The sequence below is a fragment of the Dendropsophus ebraccatus genome, chromosome 5 (assembly GCF_027789765.1).
Source record: "Dendropsophus ebraccatus isolate aDenEbr1 chromosome 5, aDenEbr1.pat, whole genome shotgun sequence".
Lineage (NCBI taxonomy): Eukaryota > Metazoa > Chordata > Amphibia > Anura > Hylidae > Dendropsophus > Dendropsophus ebraccatus.
In genome coordinates, this window is record NC_091458.1 from 49,817,461 (window position 1) to 49,833,483 (window position 16,023).

Here is a 16,023-nt window from a genome sequence, read left to right on the forward strand (position 1 = left end):
TAAAAAGCTTTTTCCCAGTAATTGAAATATGCTTCAATCATCTATCTGCCCCTCTTCCCTATCTTTTCCCCCCTCAATCCCCCACGAGGTAGTGAAGTAAACTCATTCTTACCTAACGACTGTTGACCCCAGGACGCTTTATGGCAGCGATTTTGTGACAATGACATCATCAAGAGGGAGGCAGGTCTAAGTCCTCTTAAGCCAGCCTTCCTTTGTCAGGTGACATCAGCTCTGATTGGCTGAGCAAGCTGTAAGCCATCTAACAGTTTTACAGAGTCAGTTAGATATCACAGGAGACAAAGTGCATCATGGGAAAGCCCAAACCAGGAAGTAAAGAAAAAATAAAGACACCAACTGGAGCTTCAGGGACCTGCAAACAGCGGGAAATTCAAACGGAGACAGACTCCGGAGGGATGGTAAATGTAAAAACTATGTTTATGATAGTTTTTTGTTTTTTTTTTTTGTTTTTTTTATATTAGCGCCGGAGTACCCCTTTAAAGTGATAAAAAAATTTCAAGCAACAAGAACTACCATCTCCCACAAAAGACAAGCCTTCGCACAGCTCCATTAGCAGAAATAAATACTTAGGACTCTCAATACGGTGACAAAAATGTTTCAAAGAGAGAGAAATACCATAATACGTACATAAAATCATTGCCAAACTAGCTAAGGGGTTAAACATTTCACCAGGGAGACCTTAAAGTCTGAAAAATAAAACACACAATTTCAGAATAATAGGACTATCATAAAAAGGCTGGTGTGGTCCAGTAGATGATAGGCTTGGCAGAACGGCCCCATTATTAGGTTATTTCATGTAACACAGTTAGCAGATGTAGACCGCTCAATAACAAAGCAAGGTTGAGCATACATCAGCAGTTTGGAAGCCCGGCTCCTGACAGATGGTCTGTCAATCACAATATGTTGCGGATAAAGAATTAAATTAGTGTATAAAATACTGCCACTGAAGTATGCAAAATGAGATCTGACTGTGCAGAGACATAGCTCAGTGACTGGAGGGCCTGTCCTCTTTCTCCTTGTGCCATACACGTCTACAAGACTTCTAATATAATAGCCGGGACACCTGTTATGAACATTTATAGAAGAGACCACCACGACACTACTGTAACCGTGGAATCTAAAAAAAATGCATAATAAACAGCTGCTGCCTCGTAGTAGACAGACACATCAGCCCTTCCAGTTGCGGTTTTGCAATTATGCAACATTGGCAGTGAACCCATTTAATAACAAGACCCCACGCTAAATTTTCTACAATGTTGTTGGTGGGCATCGGAGAATGTCTCGGTTTTGCTAAAGTTACATTAAAGAACATGTGCTGGGCTGCAGTAGCGTGGCACAGCCACTACACTAGGGTTTCTGATTGTACCCCCATGGCTCTGCTACACACCAGATCTGCCATCAAGCATTTTTGCCTGGAAAACCTCATAAAAAATTAAAAAAAAAAATCAAATGAGTATAAATAGTAATGGTTTATACTGACCAGCATAGATCGTAGAAAAAGATGAGCAACGTATGGAAATCCCAAATCTTTACTGCAAGGGACTTCCACATAGAAATGGGAAACTTCCACCTTGAACTCATTAAAAGGGCAACAAAAACATAACTTCTTGACTGTTATTTCCGACTTAGCCGCCATGGTGATCAGCTGTTTGGCGCCTGCACTAAACAATGAGAGGAGTTGGTCTTCGTTCACTGTGTATCAGTGGTGAGCTGTAACTGCAACTCAGCACCTATTTACTTTAACAGCACACGAGCTACAGTTGCACATTGCCACTGCTACACAATGAACAAAACAAATGCTGCATTTACACGAAGCGATAATTCGCCGAATCGATCGTTTAACGATTTTGAAACAACGATTTGGTTTTCATAATGATCAGCGTTTAGACGAATAAATCGTTAGAAAAATCGTTATTGCGATCGTTTTTTTAAGATCGCTTAAGCCCATCTTTTACATAGGGTAAACCGGTGAAAGACTGTTTACACAAAGCGATCTGCGAATTTTCAGCGAACGACGATTTAAGTACATGTTAAAAGGTCAAAATAAACGATTTCTCGCTCATCACTTGATCGTTTGCTGTGTTTACACGATACGATTATCGCTCAAATGTGATCGTTTATGCGAAAATTCGAACGATAATCGTTCCCTGTAAATGTAGCAAAACTCTTCTCACTGTGCAGAGTGATGAAAAACAGCTGGCTAGCACAGGTGCCAGGTGTTGGCTCCCCACCGATCGGTGACTGGTGAGCTATCCTGTGGACAGCTCATCAGTTCATTTTGCCGGGCAATCTTTTAAAAGAAGTATTTGGTCCCTGCGTGTAATGTATGATAATCACCTGCTTGGTGTCATTGAGGTGTAGCGCTTGGCTGAAGAGTCGGGGACTTACATACATCCATGGGGCAGGGATTTAGAATAGTTGTTGTGATCACTTTTCCTTGTCTCAGAGACCAGAATAAACCAAGTGGGTTTAGGATTCACATGCCATAAATTAAAAGATTTATATTTATCTAGTGCAGCTACTATTAATAAAATGCCGGGAAAATGAAAGTTATTTACCTACATTATAAGGCTATGTTCCTACAATGCCTTTTTTTGTCTGTTTTACGGATGCCTTTAGGCTGAATATTGGCCGTATTATGCAAGCTATGCCTGTACCTTGTACAACACGCCTGTATGTACAAAGTAAAATGAAGGGTATATATATATCAGCGAACCGAGTTCGGGTTTGAGTCGATCCGAACCCGGACGTTCGGTATTTGATTAGCGGGGGCTGCTGAACTTGGATAAAGCTCTAAGGTTGTCTGGAAAACATGGATACAGCCAATGACTATATCCATGATTTCCACATAGCCTTAGGGCTTTATCCAACTTCAGCAGCCACCGCTAATCAAATGCCGAAAGTTCGGGTTCAGATAGATTCGAGCATGCTTGAGGTTCGCTCATCTCTAATACTCACACATACATACTGTATATACAGTACATATGAAAAGTATACTGTATTTAACCATTCAGACCATTTACAACTGTGGAGCAATTTTTCAAATATCGTGTCAAAGAAGATTATTAGGTTTGAGGTAAATTATATTCTCTTCAGATCAATCTTTTTAGGTTCCATTATGTTTACCAATAACTTTGGTTTACACATTACTGAAAAGTAGACCGAACCTGCCGAAAAAAAAGTCAAGGAGTAAATTTTTCAATCAGTTATGCTTTTTTTTTTTTTTTTTTTTTACATTCAAACCCATTGTTTTGACAAAACAATAATTTCAGTTTTTTTTTTTAATTTTTATAAGGCTTTAATATTGGTGTGTGGATTAATTCTTGCACGCTGTGATTTTACTATACTCCTAATCAGGACGGTTGTTTTTCTGTGCATACGGGTTCATTGTGTGTGATTACATAGAGCAGCCGCGGCTCTTCCATACAGTTACCATGACAATGAGGCAGATGGTGACACCTTCTCTCCCAATGCTGAAATATGTCTATAAACTGAGCCTGTTCTACTGGGTTTTTCTGCCTGATAAACTCTGCTTTGCTGTAAGAAGCATACAATGTGCTGCACACCAGATAGCGGTGTAATATTATGCTATAGCGTGCAACTAGCAATTACCGAATCAGGTTATATTTCAATGAATATGTAGATTTAGTGAATTCACCTGAAGAATAGAAGTGTTCCCTGCGGTGTATGTGCAATCTAACGTCTGCTCCTGCAGTCTCTTCTTACATATTAACATACTATTGTATTCTATAACACCTAGCACAGTCTGACAGAAGGAGAAATAAATAAGATTTTAGGACCTAGAGCATGGGTCTCCAAACTGCGGCCCTCCAGCTGTTGCAAAACTACATTTTCCATCATGCCTGGACAGCCAAATCCAAAGCTTTAGCTGTCCAGGCATGATGGGAATTGTAGTTTCGCAACAGCTGGAGGGCCGCAGTTTGGAGACCTATGACCTAGAGGAAGACAGAAAGTATGTTCCTTTTTTTGAATTCTGTTTTTCCTCTGTTATTCCCCTGGAAATGTATGAAAAAACTATTACACCAAACAGGGGCGGAATAACTTTACCATAGGCCCCGGCTGTTGATCAAGCTCGGGCCTCCACAGCCCACTGTAACTATGGCGGCACTAGCGTGGTGTTCACAGTACAGGATAGATATGGTCATGATGCCCTGATTTGTGCAAAATTGCAGTAAAAAAAGCAGCAATTTTTTTTGCAAATCATGGCAGAAATGTATCAAGGATGGCAGGACCAGCCCAATGGCTCATGGTTTAAGCAGCATGAAAGTGATGACAAGTTCCCTTAAAAACTGTTGTCATTGACTTTTGGGTTACAAAAAAAACTGGATCCAAATGCATTGTGTTATGGAACAGGACGGAAAAAAAAAATACTGAATCATGTTTGTTCCCTCGTGCATCCTGTTTCATTGGCAAATTTGCCCAATAACGGGATGCAAAAGCATGGTGTGAACCCAGTCTATCCCTTTGATAAAGTTATCACCCGGTTGTCAATTTATTCATACCTTGCCAGGAGGAATAATACTAGAACACCACAACAAAAAGTTCTACGATACGGTGCCCCGGAATTGTCATTTTATTGGGAATACATTATATTGGGAATAGATTATAAACAGGCATGCCATTGACCTGACAGGTTTCTTTTATTATTGTCTAAATGGGTCTACAATTATGGGGTTTTACCATCAATGGTTAAAAATAAATTAATAAATAAAAATATATATACATATGAGCTGCAAAAAAGTGGCGCCAGTTCTGGGGAGAATTTTGATAATACATTTAGTGATACACATATAATAGGAAAAAGCCATGAGACTGGAAAATTACTATCTCTGTTCCTCCCAACATCAGACGTTACCTTGCAGTCCGACAGACATTACATTGTGAGCGGGATCTCACATCACAACACTAATATCTGCGTGCAATATTAGCAGGTTTACGCTCCATTCTTTGTACTATAAGAGAGTGGGACTAGTACAGTTTGCCCATCTTTATCTAATCAGCGGCTTTTGTTGAGTCTCGGCACACACTTCTATCACTGCACCCAAGACAAACTGTCCTGGAAGCAGGGTCATTAGATCATTATGTGACGGATTCAACTATGTGAAGTCAAACTGATAGAAGCTAATAGATCTAGACATCTGTCTACATGGCGCATTACATAGCGGTTCTTACATGTAGCAGCAGAAACCAGCAGTGTCAACTATGTGAACCAGTAAAATAACCAGATCATCTGGAAAGTCTTTGTTATATAGTTGTTATTTAGATAATTCTAACATGTAAACAGCAAATGGAAAAGCAGGGACTTTTTATCTGCAGCAAATTCCTGTAAAACTGCTGTCAACCAAGCAAAATACCTATGGTATTAATAGGCAAAGTGCCAATGTGTATATATATATATATATATATATATATATATATATATATATATATATATATGGGTGCATCGGGTTAATACCCTTACACTTGTAATAATTTTAATGATGACAATATATAAATAATGCAAGAAATCTTTTTTAGGTATAAGCCAAATAGATGTCCAGAGCAGCAGCAAACCCCCATAGAAAACCTCTCCTGCTCTGGACAGTTCCTGTCTAGGACAAATGTCAGCAAAGAGCACTGTGTTAGACGGCAAAGAAAACATTTCCTGCAGAACATACAGCAGCTGATAAGTACTGGAAGACTTAAGATTACAAATCTTTAACTAGTTGCTTTGAAAGAAAAAATATTTTTTGCTAGTTAACCCCTTTTGGTCATAAAATTTCACTGATGGGAACTACCAGCCAACATTCAATCGATTTAGATGAAAATTAAACTGTAAAAGGCATTTTTTGAGCCATAAATAGGCTCTTTTCTATAAACTGCTGTGCAAATAGGAGCATGAGTTATCCATATTTTTTTACGGAAATACGGATGCCAAACATGTTGCAATCCGCAAACAATCTGTAGACAATTGATGTCAATGAGAGCATCCGTAAATAAATCAGGGTCCGCACCGGGTCCGTACTAGGACATGTCCTTTTTTTTTTCAGGATTGATTTTCATCCATTTCTGCTACTGATAGTGTGAATAGGACAATGGACATCAATGTGCACTAACTCGGATCCGTTAAATTACGGGACGTGTGAATAAGGCCTTACTGTATACTTTTGTAAGAACAGTCAGTATCAATATTGACAATGATAGATGATGTATATGTAAAATAAACATATAAAGATACAGTTGTGTGAATTGTTACAATGACTACTATTAGCTCTCTTATCAGGACATTACAATAATGGAAGTAATACAAAAAACGCAGGAGTAAGCTACACCTAGAACACATATAAACTGTAAGAACTGCATTTAGCACACAACCACATACTGCGTTTTATACGACACCATAAATAAAACTTGGGATATTTACATAAAAAGCAAAAAAACAACCCAAAAATCAGACAGTTCTTTGGAATTTATAAGGAAGTTTCCAGGGACAGAACTGACAGGTTATAATATTATAATCAGTCAATTTCTAATTAATTTCTTTGAGGAACGTAAAAACCTACAGTCATGGTCTAATAATTTTTAAATCATTTTCTATTAACCACTTCTGGTTTCTACAACAATGTGGTTTAGGCAGCACTCCAGCCTGGAAAGTCATTTTTTTTTTATACTTTAAGCCACAGAGGCTGACTGTGGACTTCTTATGGTGCAAAAAAATAAATTCCCCATGAGGTCTTTATTAAACATTTTGCTTCTAGCATTATAGCATGCTATATGAGCTGGTTGGGCAGGGACTTGCAGTGGTATTGAGCATGCAAAATCCATAAATCCATTATATGCCTATGTGAAACCAGCCTAATACTGAAGGAGACAATAACTCATCTGATGGATTTATGTAAGAGCTGCTCTGACCTCTGTCCAGGGGAGGGGGGGTTGCGGTCACATACACTATCCCCTAGATACTAGAATTCAAGGGGCCCATACTGTTTTTGGCTATGGGGCCCCATGACTCCTAGTTATGCCCCTGATTGGGAATGTTGGGATTTAAAATGCCCAATCCTTTTTCTCATGGGAGAGGAGTCTCAACTGAGAATGCATGCACACCGATTGAGCCAAGCTCAATGGGGAGATAAGCTCATGGGATGGGGAACCCTTCAGCCCTCCAGCTGTTTCAAAACTACAATTCCCATCATGCCTGGACAGCTAAAGCCTTAGTCACAGCTGTCCAGGCATGATGGGAATTGTAATTTTGCAACAGCTGGAGGGCCAAAGATCCCCCATCCCTGATGTACATGTATGGCCGAATGGGAGCTAGCTATATAAGGGATATCTCCACCTTAAGTCTTAAAGCGACTCTGTACCCACAATCTGCCCCCCCCCCCCCCCAAACCGCTTGTACCTTCAGATAGCTGCTTTCAATCCAAGATCTGTCCTCGGGTCCGTTCGGCAGGTGATGCAGTTATTGTCCTAAAAACAACTTTTAATCCGGCAGCGCTGTGCCTAACGGCCGGGGCTTACATTTGTATATGCATTAGGCTGGCACAACCTCTCTGTCCCTCCTCCCCACCCTCCTCATCATTAGGAATGCTCCAGGCATATTGCTTCCTATTCCCCACCTGTGTGTATAATGAACATGGGCTGGATCGTTATTACACCAGTGCAAAGCTCAAACGGCAGTAAATGTTCCTGGATCATTCCTAATGATGAGGAGGGTGGGGAGGGAGGATGGAGAGGTGGTGCCAGCCTAATGCATATACAAATGTAAGCCCCGGCCGTTAGACACAGCACTGCCGGATTAAAAGTTGTTTTTAGGAGAATAACTGCATCGCCTGCCAAACGGACCCCAGGACAGGTCTTGGATTCAAAGCAGCTATCTGAAGGTACAAGTGGTTTGGGGGGGGACAGATTGTGAGTACAGAGTCGCTTTAAGCCATTTAAATCAAAGGGAAGATTGGGTTATGGCAGGAGGGAGAGGAGGAACATTTCCCATGTTACTGTTCACATGCTTGAGTAAAATGTTGGCGAAACACCTAGCAAGACAGCTGCATATTTTAATTCCACTATGAACATGTATGATCAATATGGTTAAATTTCAATACTGACGGGGAAATTATCATTTTTCTTTCAGCAGTGCATTTGCATTTCAGCTTGCATATCAGTTTATAACCCTTCCTGGTTTCTCACTTCTTCTGCGTATGCTCAGTTAAAAAAAAAAAACCTGATGACTGATAACTTGCACATAGACGTGAAGGGAAATACCTTTCATTTATATCCATTATCATTGACTAGAACATAGAAAAAAAGAAAAGTATGTGCACTTTCCGTCCTGTTTTTTTTTTGTTTTTTTTAGACGGACAAAAATTTTTTTGTGTGAACAAATTTTATGTCCGTCCAAAAAAAACTGAACACTGATGGATTTGATAATATCAGAGCTGTGACACTTGAAACACAATAAAATTCCATTCACATTAATAGAGACCATGACGTATGTGCTAGGTTCTGTTTCTCTGTTAAGAAAACGGAAAAGAAAAATGGAATTGTGGTAAAGGGTAAAACGCTGGTGTAAACCTAGCCTTAAAGAGATTTTCAGAGGTTATGAGAATCACATAGAACTACCCACGTGTCTACATGCTTACAAGAGCTTAGAATAATTTTATTTAAAGGGGTTGGCCAGTAAAATTGTTCAGTATGCAGTATTAGTAACTGTACTTACAGCACCTCCCTGTGTTTGTTATAGAGCTAAAATCAGACTTCCCTCCTCCAGGCTGTGCTGCCCTGCTCTTTGGTGATTCTGTCCATAAGATGGCCGACATGGAGGAGCATGTGACCATGTCCCACCTCCCTGTGTCCACCACTAAGCCTGTATATGCTTATAGAGGACAAAGAGGGCGGGGCATGGTCACATGCTCCTCCATGTCGGCCATCTTATGGACACACCACAGAGCAGGGCAGCCCAACCTGGAGGAGGGGAGTCTGAGTTTAGCTCTATGAGGTACAACGGGAGCTGCTGTCAGTACATATAGTGAGTACACTTACTAATACTGTATACTGAGCAATTTTACTATGAAGTAGCCAACCCCTTTAAATTTTTATACCCAGTCCCATATAGTACCTTTGTTTAAATGCTGCCAGGGCTTGCTTTGGGCAGAAACTGTAAAGGTCTACAGTTCTTATGATTCCTCTTCCCTTTTACAGACCCTACCTCAAATTTCAACAGGCTGGATAGCCTACCAGCACCAGGTATAAGGTAGTGCTGTAAATATCCTGGTCTATACACTGGACAGTGCATGATCTGCTGCAGACAGGTAAGGAGAGTCAGGGGGCAGTGGAGATCAGAGGCATGTGATGTGTGACCTTGCAGGGTAGAGGAGTGATAACCAGTGGTCATTGTACGGGATGTCACACATACCAGGTGCATAGTCTTGTGACTGCATGTGAGACTGATTCTCAGAGGCTTTGCATCTACAGACGGTACTTAGTATGTAGCTAATGTTACTATAGTTAAACTATTTACACACGTTTTAAAGACCATAAAACTGCTTTAACCTTGGAGAGGAGTCCACATGCAGCAATAAAAAAAATGTCACTCACAATGGCATCTTACTGTCAGAAATGACCCGCATGTCCTATTCAGAAGCTCTCCATACACGGTGGTCAAAGGATTGCCGAACCCTGCGACTCCAGCAGCACTGGCTGACCGTCTAAAGTGTATGGAGGGGGCCTCCCTTCCCCATCAAAGGATGCCTAGGGGATGGAGGTTTGGGCTTGTTATGGTGCTTTTACATGGAACGATTATCGTTCGAATTTTCGCGATAACGATCGCATTTTTGCGATAATCGGCTCGTGTAAACACAGCAAACGATCAAACGACGAGCGAGAAATCGTTCATTTTCATCTTTCAACAAGTTCTCAAATCATCGTTGGTCGTTCGCTAAAAAATCGCAAATCGCTTTGTGTAAACAGTCTTTCAACGATTTACCCTATGTGTGAGATGGGCTTAAGCGATCTTAAAACGATAGCAATAACGATTTATCGTTCTGTCTAAAAGCTGATCACTATGAAAAACACATCGTTACTTCAAAATCTCTAAACCATCGATTGGGCGATTATTATTGCTCCGTGTAAAAGGACCATTAGATTTTAACTGCCCAAGAGAGATAAGCCGCCACCAGAGCTTTCTGTCAGTGCTTTCCCTCTCCTCCATTGAGGACACATGACAACATTCATGTGTATGGAGAGATCAGGTGATGACCATTTTGTCGTAAACTTTTAAATATATAGCCAAGGTCCTTTAAGGGCCCTTTTAAACAGAAAGATTATCTGACAGATTATCTGCAAAAGATTTGAAGCCAAAGCCAGGAATGGAATTGAAAAGAGGTGAAATCTCAGGCTTTCCTTTATGACCTGGTCTCTGTTTATAGTCTGTTCCTGGTTTTGGCTTCAAATCTTTGGCAGATAATCTGTCAGATAATCTTTCTGTGTAAAAGGGCCCTTACACACACAGATTATCTGAGAGATTTTTGAAGCCAAAGCCAGGAATGGATGACCTGTCCCCTGTTTAAAGTCCGTTCCTGGTTTTGGTTGCAAAAATCTGTCAGATAATCTGTTGGTGTAATAGGGCCCAAAGGAGGCCTTTAACACAGAGAGCTTTATCTGACAGATTTTTGCAGCCAAAGCCAGGAACAGACTATAAACAGAACAGGTCATAAAGGAAAGACTGGAGATTTCTCCTCTTCTCAAATCCATTCCGGGCTTTGGCTTCAATAATCTGTCAGATAAATCTCTCTGTGTAAACGCACCCTAATGCTATTTATAAAAGTGCCTGGAGCCCTTTAAGGGTATATTCTTACATGGCAGATTTATAGAAAGAAAACTGTATTTTTCAACATAAAGCACACTAAGAAAAGCAACAACTAAACACTTCTTACACTCGTATAGAGGCGTCGCATAGATACGCCACCTGTTATATACCGGGTATAGGCCTCCTTCACACAGGAGGTCAGTCGTTATTTGTAAGCCACCAAGAGTGGAACATAAACAAGTACTGACAGACATCCTGCTATGTGAACGTGGCCTTACATTAACTCAATACATCCAAAACTGCGGTCGCTCCTCTTATTCCTCAGGGTGCCTTTACACAGATTAATCTGACAAATTTTTGAAGCCAAAGCCAGGAACAGACCATAAACAGAGGAAAGATGGCAATTTCTCTTTTCAAATCCATTCCTGGCTTTGGCTTCAAATCTGTCAAATTAATCTCTGTGTGAAGGGAACCTTAGACTTAAAGGGATTCTCCATTCTTCTACATTAAATTTACAGCTGTCGTTATAATCATTCTGCTCTATGGAAAAACCCAAGGAATTCTGTTAAATTTATAGACTGCACTGTCCAGGATGCAGAGAATTGTCTGCAGGAAAAAAAGCCCCCTGGTCCATCTAGTCCGCCCTTATATTATTTCCCTTCTTATTATCTTAGAATAGATATAGGTTTATCCCAGGCAGGTCTATTATAGATTTACCAACCACATCTGCTGGAAGCTTGTTCCAAGCATCTACTACTCCTTTAGCAAAGTCATATTTTCTCATTTTGCTTCCAATCTTTTTAGATTGTGCTTGTGGTCAGTTTCCTATTAAGAACACCTCCCACCTGAACCTTATATAACATATTTAACTTCACATCCCCACCAGTGTCACTACTAACAATAAACCAACCAGCTGAAAAAAAAAAATGGAGAATTCCTTTAAGGCACTTGACACAAAGTTTCTTTCACCAACAAAACAGCAACAACATAAACAAACAGCATAGCAGGTCTAAATATAGTGAGGAGCATGCAGCAGCGTGTGACACCCGGGCACGGCAGCCTCTGTACTTACACACTGGGCACTGGCCGTGTCTCTCCGTTCTCAGGTTACACGAGTCGGACACGTCCACCTGCTGCTCTTCGCGGGGGGAGAGAAGCGGGGATCCCTGGGTGCCGGTGAGCCCCCTCCCTGTGCCTCCCTGCTGCCCCCCCTGTGCTGTGGGAGCTCCTGCTCAGATGCAGCCGGCTGCCCATTGCCCAGGCAGGGAGACAGGCATGGAAATGTGATGCCCCTTTGTTTGTGCACAGCACACAGCCCTGCTCGCATTCTCTCTGCCAGGTTCTTCCTTCTCCTGACCGGGGGAGGAGGGCCAGTGACGTCAGCGCCGGGCTCCATTGACGTCAGTGGAATCCCTGTATCTGCATCAATGAGCTAAATATAGCCTCACAGAAGAAAAGACCAAAATAACTCTCATGCCTTTTGTGTCACAAGCCCCAGCAGTTCTTCCACAGACAACAATGGGGGCAGCTTGTATTTTTAGGCTCAGCCTGCACAAGGAGAACTAATTACAGACACTTGAAGACTGCCAAGTCCTTATCTTCCTAAATAGAAGCCTCAAGACGTCAGCTGCCATCATGCAGAGTCTCCGCCGCTTATACTACTTCTGCTTGTCGCCTACGTTGGTGCAGCTGCGATAAAGCTTCTTACCGGACTGGCGGCGGCGGTGGTCGGAGGGGTTGTATTAGGGTCCATTTACACAGAACGATTATCTGACAGATTATCTGCCAAAGATTTGAAGCCAAAGCCAGGAATGCATTTTAAAAGAGGAGAAATCTCAGGCTTTCCTTTATGACCTGATCTCTGTTTATAGTCTGTTTCGGGCTTTGGCTTCAAATCTTTGGCAGATAATCTGTCAGATAATCTTTCTGTGTAAATGGACCCTGATGCTACATTTACACGTGTGACACTCTGTACTTACACACTGGGCACTGGCCGTGTCTCTCCGTTCTCAGGTTACACGGAACGATTATTGGGTGAATTTTCGCGATAACGATCAAATTCAAACGATAATCGTACATGTAAACACGGCGAACGATCGATAAATCGTTCATTTTGATCTTTTAACATGTTCTTAAATCGTTGTTCGCAAAAAATTCGTCGATCGTTCCGTGTAAACAGTTCACTGATTTTACGTATGTGTGAGATAGGCTTAAGCGATCGCAAAACAAATTTTCTGTACGATATATCGTTCCATCTAAACGCTGATCGTTATAAAAAAAAATCGTTACTTCGAAATCGTTAATCGTATGATCGGGCAAATTATCGCTCCGTGTAAACTTAGCATGAGAAGGGAAGGACAATAGACTGCAGACGGGGAGGAACTTGTAGCTTCTGGGTCCCAATGCTAACTCTGGAGCTTGTCTACCATGCGCCTTTCATATTAATAATAATCATTTTTATTTATATACCGCAGCACAATTCATACCGGTGTTGGGTACCCCTATGTATAAAAACACTATACATAGAATATATATATATATATATATATATATATATATTTTCTATGTATGCACAATCCCAGGAAGGTAAATATAGGAGGTAATGTATAACCTATTTTTAGAAGGTAATGTATAACCGAATTTACAGTGCGCTTTGCTAGGCTGTTCGGTTGACAGCGTTTGAATTCTGTGCCGCTCCACTCCGGGTGCCTGGAAAAGCCGCATCCAGACCTGGGGAACTGGGAGAAGTTTCCCAGGACAGTACCCAGCTTTTCCAGGCACCCAGAGAAGAGCGTCACAGAGCTCAAAGGCAGCCGGCTGACAAGCCAACCATGGAGCCCAGCAAAGCATTTGCTGGTACTGTAAATTTGTTCATCTCAAGTTACCATGGAATTCTATGACCATATTGTAGCATTGGTGAAATATCCAACAAGGTATCAGAAAGCAGCAGTTTGATAAATCTCCCCCTTAGGGCCCTATTACATCAACAGATTATCTGTCAGATTTTTTTAAGACAAAGCCAGGAATGGATTATAAACAGGGAACTGGTCATAAAGGAAAGACTGAGATGTCTCCTCTTTTCAAATCCATTCCTGGTTTTGGCTTAAAAATCTGTCAGATAATCTGTTGGTGTAATAGCCTTAGGGTGGTATTACACGGGTCCATGGGGGCCCGATAATACCTGTAAACGAGTGCCGATCTGCTAGATCAGCGCTCGTGTACTGGGCCTATTACACGGCCTGATAATCGTTTAACAAGGGCTGCAGGGACATCGTTCCCAATGTCCTTGCAGCCCTTGTTTAAACTGTATACATACCTATCCAGTTTGCCGGGCTCCTCTTCCTCTGTGCTTCTCCCCGGGTCCCGCGCGCTCCACTTTCAGAGCGGCCTGTCTCAGCTGGCAGGCCGCTCAGCCAATCACTTGGCGCGGCGGTCCCGGCCTGTGATTGGCTGAGCGGCCTGTCAGCTGAGACAGGCCGCTCTGAAGCTGCAGTGTGCGGGACCCGGGGAGAAGCACAGAGGAAGAGGAGCCCTGCAGCCTGGATAGGTAATGTATTCCTCTTTGCATATCATCAGCGTCGGCCACGCACCGCTATTACACGTAGCAGTGCGCGGTTAGCGCCCAACGATTATAGGTCAGAACCTATATCAACGATCAGCCGATGACAACAATCATCGGCTGATCATTGTCTTTATTACACAGAATGATAATCGGCCAGATAGGGCCGATTCGGCTGATTATCGTTTCGTGTAATAGTACCCTTAGTCTTTCAACCTGTTTCAGTAAGCACATCACACATTACTGTTGTCGGTTACTCATGCGCACCAAGGGTTTAAGATGGATCTGCTGGACTTTGTAGTTCCACATAGGGAACGTTTAGGTGAGGTCAATTCTCTCTTTCTCTCTATCCAACTGTGTGAATAGAGAACCTGGTGACATTGGGGCTATACTCTGGGAGTGTCTGTGAGGGGTGTTTACCCCTGGTGACATTGGGGCTATACTCTGGGAGTGTCTGTGAGGGGTGTTTACCTATTAAATAGGGCGAATCCTTGGTTTCATGGTTGCCTTTTCTGACGACGCCTCTTTTGCTACACTCGCTACATTTGCGACAGAAACTGCATCAACTACTGCCAGCAACCTTATATAACTTTTGGCGCCAGCGACTAGAGAGTGCGTGAAAGGGGCAGCCTCGCAGTCAGGTAATCACCCTCTATGGGCTATGGTAGCCACATGAGCTCTGGTATCATAAATTAAAGGGGTTGTCTAGGGAAAAAAATAAATAAAATGTGCACAGAAAGCTGGGGCAGCACAGCACTTCTAAGGGTTGGCATGAGACATTTAACAACTTGATAATAATGTAAGGCCCGTAGTCTCCATCAACAGATGATGCCTGTGGAGGTAAGTGTTGGCCGTGATGGATTTCCCCCTTGGAAAGATAAATCGTGGCCAGAGCTGTTTGGCTGCAGCTTACCCCTTCCCATAGAGAACACAAGAACACTCGCCACATTTAAAGGGGTTGTCCAGCGAAAATCTTTTTCTTTCAAATCAACTGGTGTCAGAAAGTTATATAGATTTGTAATTTACTTCTATTAAAAAAAATCTCAAGTCTTCCCATACTTATCAGCTGCTGAATGTCCTGCAGGAAATGTTTTAATTTTAGTCTGACACAGTGCTCTCTGATGACATATCTGGCCGAGACAGGAACTCTGTCTTGGTTTTCTATGAATCCGCATAGAAAACCTCTCCTGCTCTGGACAGTTCCTGTCTTGGCCACAGATGTCAGCAGAGAGCACTGTGTCAGACTTTCTGACACCAGTTGATTTGAAAGAAAAAGATTTTCGCTGGATAACCCCTTTCACCTCAACAGGCATTTTGTTAAATTGGCACAGACTACTTTGATGGACTATAGGAGAAAACTGCCATACACATAAGGTAACTGTCCACTAAATGCTGGTCTTGCAAACAGCTATCTCTCCTGATCTGTCATACACGTGCCTGCTCGGCCAAGTATGCACGTTTTCTGTACAGGAAGAGGGGAGGAAGCCGCTGCCAGACTCCTCTGGCAGCTACTTATCTCCCTAAGAACAAAAGAATCAGGCAATTAAAAACCAAAATGCTCGATCCTTCTCTCCCACACCTGCCATGAGTCGGATGGTCGACATAATAGAATTTGCTGTGGTGCAAATAATGAACATCTGAATAT

The 16,023-nt window shown here is 42.0% G+C and overlaps 1 protein-coding gene across 1 annotated transcript in view; it reads right to left on the minus strand.

Moving 5' to 3' along the window:
* The window catches only part of NR4A1 (nuclear receptor subfamily 4 group A member 1), a 45,236-nt gene extending 33,094 nt beyond the window's left edge, over positions 1–12,142 (minus strand). Inside the window, exon 1 of the mRNA XM_069972151.1 lies at positions 11,892–12,142. The gene's annotated coding sequence lies outside the window, so the exon portion shown is untranslated. The remainder of the gene's footprint in view (positions 1–11,891) is intronic.
* Between the last annotated feature and the right edge of the window lie 3,881 nt (positions 12,143–16,023).